Here is a 6,124-nt window from a genome sequence, read left to right on the forward strand (position 1 = left end):
GTTATTTAATTATATGAAAAAAAGTAAATCATAGATTCAATTTTATAGTCGACTGTCACATAATTAAAATATGAGAGAAATTTTATTGACCTTTTATTTTATTATAATAAAATTGTTATCCTCTAACTAATTGAGTAGTATATAGAAATAATAATAACAATGATAAAAAGAAGGTTTGGCTAGAGTTTCTCAAACAATTATGTTTCTTAATAAATTTTACTTAAGTTTTTTTTTATCAAAGTATTCAACAAGTATATATTTGTCTTTAAAATAATATTTCAAATACTTTTGTACGTTTAAGAGTTCCACAATTTTGGTATAAAAATATTTTATTTATTTTATTTAAATAATATAAATTAAATGTCTAACTAAATTATTTTTTAACATTATAAAACTGATTTACTTCAATAATTTAATTTAATTGAAAGTTATTTTTTGATCGGGATTAAGTGATACTATTCTATTTCGAAATAAAAGTGATATGATTAAATTCTTTTTTTTTTTTTTTTTTTGACACAATTCAACTTCTTGCACATTTTTTTTAAAAAAAAATTAACTCTTTTATCATTGGACTAAGCACAACAATATCTTAATCCTAACTTTAATTTTATTTATATTTAAATAAATTTTATCTTATTTCATGATTATTAACTAAGTTTTCTTTGTCTCCTTCTTCCTCAATTAATGTATGTATTTATTATAATTTCATCTAATTAGCATATTTATTGATTGCTTAAATATATATTTATACTATTTTAAATGTGTTTTTAGATTTTTTTTTTAACCGATGCAATCTTGATATTCTTTTTAATATTCTCATACCTTATCAAATTGATTTCGTATGTCATTATATCCATGATAATATCATTATCTCTATGACTTTCATCTTTTATTCATGTTTTAAAAATATACCTAACATTCAATTCCATATAATATAATAGGACTAATCACAATTTTGTAAAACTTCTCTTTAGATTTTAGAGTTACTTTATAATTACAAAGAACATTTAACACCCTCATCTATTCCAATCATCCTACTTGCATCTTATGTAACATATCTCTATCAACCCCCTTTCTTTTTGCACCACTTTTTTTTTTTTTAAAAAAAAATGGTCTTATATACTTAACGCTCTCAACTATAGGTAACTAGTTATTTCCTATTTTAATAATTATCTTACTATATCTATTACTATTGAACTTTACATTCTATTATTTCTCATTAAGATTCGAGCTTACCATTTACTCCTTTATGTATTTCATTAATTAAAATAATGTCATCTACAAATAATATGTAATATAATAATGTATCTTTTGATATATTCAGTGAGTTTGTCCATAATTAGTGTAAAAAAGATTTTGAAGATAATCCTAAATGTATTATAGCAAATGCTTTGGTTAATCATCTTGGAGCCTTTACTTTTGTTATTAACATACATATCCTTAATGGTTTCAACACTATACTAACATTTTTTTCTATAATTCTCCAAAAAATTTCATATGGGAGTTTGTCATAAGTTTTTCTAAGTCAATAAATATCATGTAGAAATTTTGCTTCTTTTCTTGATATTTTTTAACCAGTTGTCTGAGAAGATGCATAACTTCTTTTGTCAACCAATTAGACAATGATATGTATGAATTATGCATATATTTTTGGTCTTATGTAGCATACATTTATTTCATGAAACGAGCTTATTTTATATAACTCTAAGCATTCTACATACATTTCATCTTTTTAGGTCAGATAGCTACCGTTTGTGTTTTATATTGACAAAAGGTGGAGATCTTACCATTAGAGCATATTTATAGATGAAAAGCTAAAGGATAACTCATTGCAGCATGATACACGGTCTTCCTATAACAGCAGACATGACCATGTATCATCCTTGGAGACAGAATGAACGTTGGAGCATCAACCAGGACTTCTAACAAGGAACATAGCTAGCTCGTGGCACATGCCACAGCCATGTTCCTTTCTGACTCTTGACAGAAAATTTTCCATAATGATCCATGAGCTGCTCATGATATTTAGCACAATTGTGGATTGGGTCAAGATGATGTCCCCATTTTTAAGAAATTTTATTATCCTCCCTCTTTTTTTAAGGAAATTTTGTTAGACTCTCATTATTTTAAAGAAATTCTATTAGTCGTCCTTTTATTTTAGGAAATTATTATTGTCAAACTACAAGTGCATAGTTTATTCATCAAATAATAAACATATTGATCCACATAAACTATTGATTAAACACTAGTTGAGTTTGCAAAACAAGTTATCAAGACGATCGACAGTTGTGTGAAATCATGTGAACAAGAGAAGGTTTGAGAGAGGCATAGAGCAAAGAAGGTCAAGGGAAGGCAAGTAGTCAAAGGGAGAAGTTGGAATTGGGAGAAATTATTCTAGGATTTCGGTTTCACTATGATGCTAGTGGTGTCCTATGTTTTGTTCACCATGTTGGTGCAGCGGGGACCGACAAGAGGGGGGTGAATTGCCTGCAACGAAAATTATACCTTTCTCAAAGCTTTCCAACTCTTAAAATAAAGCAACACTTAATAACAAAACAAAAATACAGAAAGGAAATAAAACTCAGAACTTTAACCTGGTTACAACCAAGAGGGTTGTTAATCCAGGGCGATGAAAAACGCAGTAAGAAAACTCCTTCTCTGAAGGTGGAGAAGTCTTTTACACTTTGAGATCACAGAGGTTGCTTAAACAGGAATTACAGAGTTGCTTTTTCGTATCAATTCGTTGTACTCTAAAGCTGCCCGAGACCCTCTTTATATAGGGGCTCTCGAGCTTATCAGATCACTTGATCTTTCGGGATCAGGTTTGACTCGAGAGGGATCGGTCGACCGATCCACAGGTTCGGTCGACCAAACCTGCTGTATCTGCCTATTCTTCCGTCCAGGTACAGTCTCTGTGGATTGAGCTTAGGTTCGGTCGACCGATCCTTTTGTTCAGTCGACCGATCGGCCAACGGTCTCCAGCTGAGTTGGCCCGATCAACCTGCTCGACTTGGTCTGTGGATAATCTTGGTTTCGGTCGACCGATCAACATGTTCGGTCCACCGATAAGCTCCACCAACGTTCAGCCTCTGACGTGGCATCTGATGTGTCTGCTGAGGTTGGTTTATGATAAACAGGGGTTCGATCGACCGAACCTCTTGACAAGTCAACATCCTGTTGACTTGCTTCGGTTCGGCTCCATGGGTGATTGCGGCCTACCGGAATAGGGCTCACCCGAACCCAATTCTCGGCCTTCTCCTCGAGCAGGCTTCCGTCCGGCTTCTCGTCCCTCGAACCCCGCACACGTTCTTCTCGCTCCACCGGAGTACTCTTCCGCAGCTCTCTCGTCCTTCGGACGCACTGAGCCCGTCGGCTCCCTTCCCGTGCCGTCCTTCTCGCTAGCTGCGTCTTCCGCTCGATTTCCTGGGCTCCTAAGTTCCTGCACACTCAGACACAAGGTTCAGACAAAACGCAGGACCTAACCAACTTGGTTGATCACATCAAAACTACCATGGGGTCCAACAATCTCCCCCTTTTTGATGTGCATCAACCCAAGTTCAAGTTAGGGTTAAAAATAGACAAACGTAATTTTAAGAAAATTACTAAACTAACAAGTATAGCATAAATTTACAATAAATAAAATTGCAACATAGTTTAGAGAGAAAACAGATATTTTTTAATTTTCCTAACTCCCCCTAAACTTGTACTTTTCTCTCCCCCTTTGATCACAGCAAAAACTTGTACTTTTTTTTTTGGAATTTTCAAAAAAGAAAAGAAAAGAAATGTTATGAGAATCTTTCTAAGTTAAAATATATTTTCTAAGTTAAAAATTTCCAAAAATCCAAAACTTAGTAAAGGAAAAAAAATGTTTGTACACTTTCAAAGCATTTTAATTCTACTTTTAATGCTTTTTCAGAAAGTTAATTAAACATTTTTGTTTCAATATTTCAGCTTCTAGGTCGTGACGAGGCACTAGGCCTTCTTGGTTATTGGAGCAACAATCATTTCCTTAGACAAAGCCTTCATAAAGAAAATGTTTAATTTTCTCTCTATAAAGCTTTTAATTTTAAGAGATTAGTTTAGCACAGATTTTGGAACCTAATAGAGGTTCCTTCCTACTGAATTAGTCAGGAAATTAGGTGGTACATAGTTTCTTGGTATTTTTCTAATTTGACCCTAATGATGTTTCACATACCAGTTTAATTTTTCATATAACTTTATTTTTGATTTTGGAAAAATATTTACTTTTAAACATGCATCAGATTTCAGTTCTTGAATTTCAATTTTTAACTTTACATTTTCTAATTTCAAATTTTCATTTTCCTTTTCAAATTTATCTAACTCTTTAGAAAGTGCTTTAATAAAGCGAAAGGACTGAGTAGGGGTAAGATTGCGTACCTGACTTACCTGATTTGGTGAAGCTCCCCCTTCACTGCAGCTTTCCTCTTCTGATGTTCCTCCCCCTTCATCGATGCTCATCTCTGAGCTTGACTCTTCTTCTGGCTGATGGTTAGCTAGTAGAGTCAATCCTGAGAATCCTTCGACTTCTAACTCGGAGGATGACGAGTCATCCCATGTCGCCTTCAGGTTTTTGTGTTTGGGTCGAGCTGGCTTCTTGCTTCTTTCCTTATCTTTCTGTTTGCTCTTCAATTTTGGGCAATCATCCTTGATGTGCCCTTCTTCGTTGCAATTGTAGCACCGGACTGTCCTTCCTTTTTGATGGCGTTTACTTGACTGCGATCTAAACTTGTTAGATTTAAAAAGCTTATTAAAACGTCTTACCATTAACACAGCTTCGTTTTCGTCGATTGACGCTTCGGAGTCGGGATCGTCTTTTTCAGCTCGTAGGGCAACGTTGAGGTTCGACTTCTCTACTGGTTTTTCTGCAAGTCGAGACTCGTGAAGTTCGAAAGTTGAAAACAAGTTTTCTAAACTACTTACCTCAAAATCCTTAGAGATGTAGTAAGCATCTACTAAGGACGCCTATTCTGAAGTCCTCGGGAAGGCATTGAGTGTGTATCGGATGGAATCCCGGTTGGTTACTTCTTCTCCAAGGTTCGTTAGTTGCGTTATCAGCTCCTTGATTTTCGCTGGAGTTGCGCTACCTTCTCGCCGTTGTTCATCCGGAGGTTTGTTAGTTGTGTCCAGAGGATGTCACGCCACGCAAGCTTCACTTCAGAGGTACCTTCGTGAAGCTCCAGGAATTTCTCCCAGAGATCTTTCGCTGAGTTGTAACTTCCGATCTGACTTACCTCCTGAGGTAGAAGAACGCTGAGGAGGTGGAATTCAGCTTTTCCGTTGGCAACGAAATCAGCTTGCTCCTTCTTGCTCCACGTGTTTTCTTCTTTGTCTTTAGGAGCTGCAAAACCATATTTCATAGTAATTAAAATACGAAAGTCTGTTTTAAAGAATACCTCCATTTTTCGCTTCCATATAGCGAAATCTCCGTCGAACTTCGGGGGATGAATGTTCGTGCCGGGCATTGTCTTGATCTTAGTGCTTCAGACGGCGATTAGTCCTTCTGAGGCTGTCAGGCTCTGATACCACTTGTTGGTGCAGCTGGGACCGGCAAGAGGGTGGTGAATTGCCTGCAACTAAAATTATACCTTTCTTAAAGCTTTCCAACTCTTAAAATAAAGCAACACTTAATAACAAAACAAAAATACAGAAAAGAAATAAAACTCAGAACTTTAACTTGGTTACAACTAAGAGGGTTGTTAATCCAGGGCGATGAAAAGTGCAGTAAGAAAACTCCTTCTCTGAAGGCGGAGAAGCCTTTTACACTTTGAGATCACAGAGGTTGCTTAAACAGGAATTACAGAGTTATTTTTTCGTATCAATTCGTTGTACTCTAAAGCTGCCCGAGACCCTCTTTATATAGGGGTTCTCGAGCTTATCAGATCACCTGATCCTTCGGGATCAGGTTTGACTCGAGAGGGATCAGTCGACCGATCCCCAAGTTCGGTCGACCGAACCTGCTGTATCTGCCTATTCTTCCGTCCAGGTACAGTCTCTATGGATTGAGCTTAGGTTCGGTCGACCAATCCTTTTTTTCGGTCGACCGATCGACCAACGGTCTCCAGCTGAGTTAGCCCGATCAACTTGCTCGACTTGGTCTGTGGAT

The sequence above is a fragment of the Zingiber officinale genome, chromosome 10A (assembly GCF_018446385.1).
Source record: "Zingiber officinale cultivar Zhangliang chromosome 10A, Zo_v1.1, whole genome shotgun sequence".
Lineage (NCBI taxonomy): Eukaryota > Viridiplantae > Streptophyta > Magnoliopsida > Zingiberales > Zingiberaceae > Zingiber > Zingiber officinale.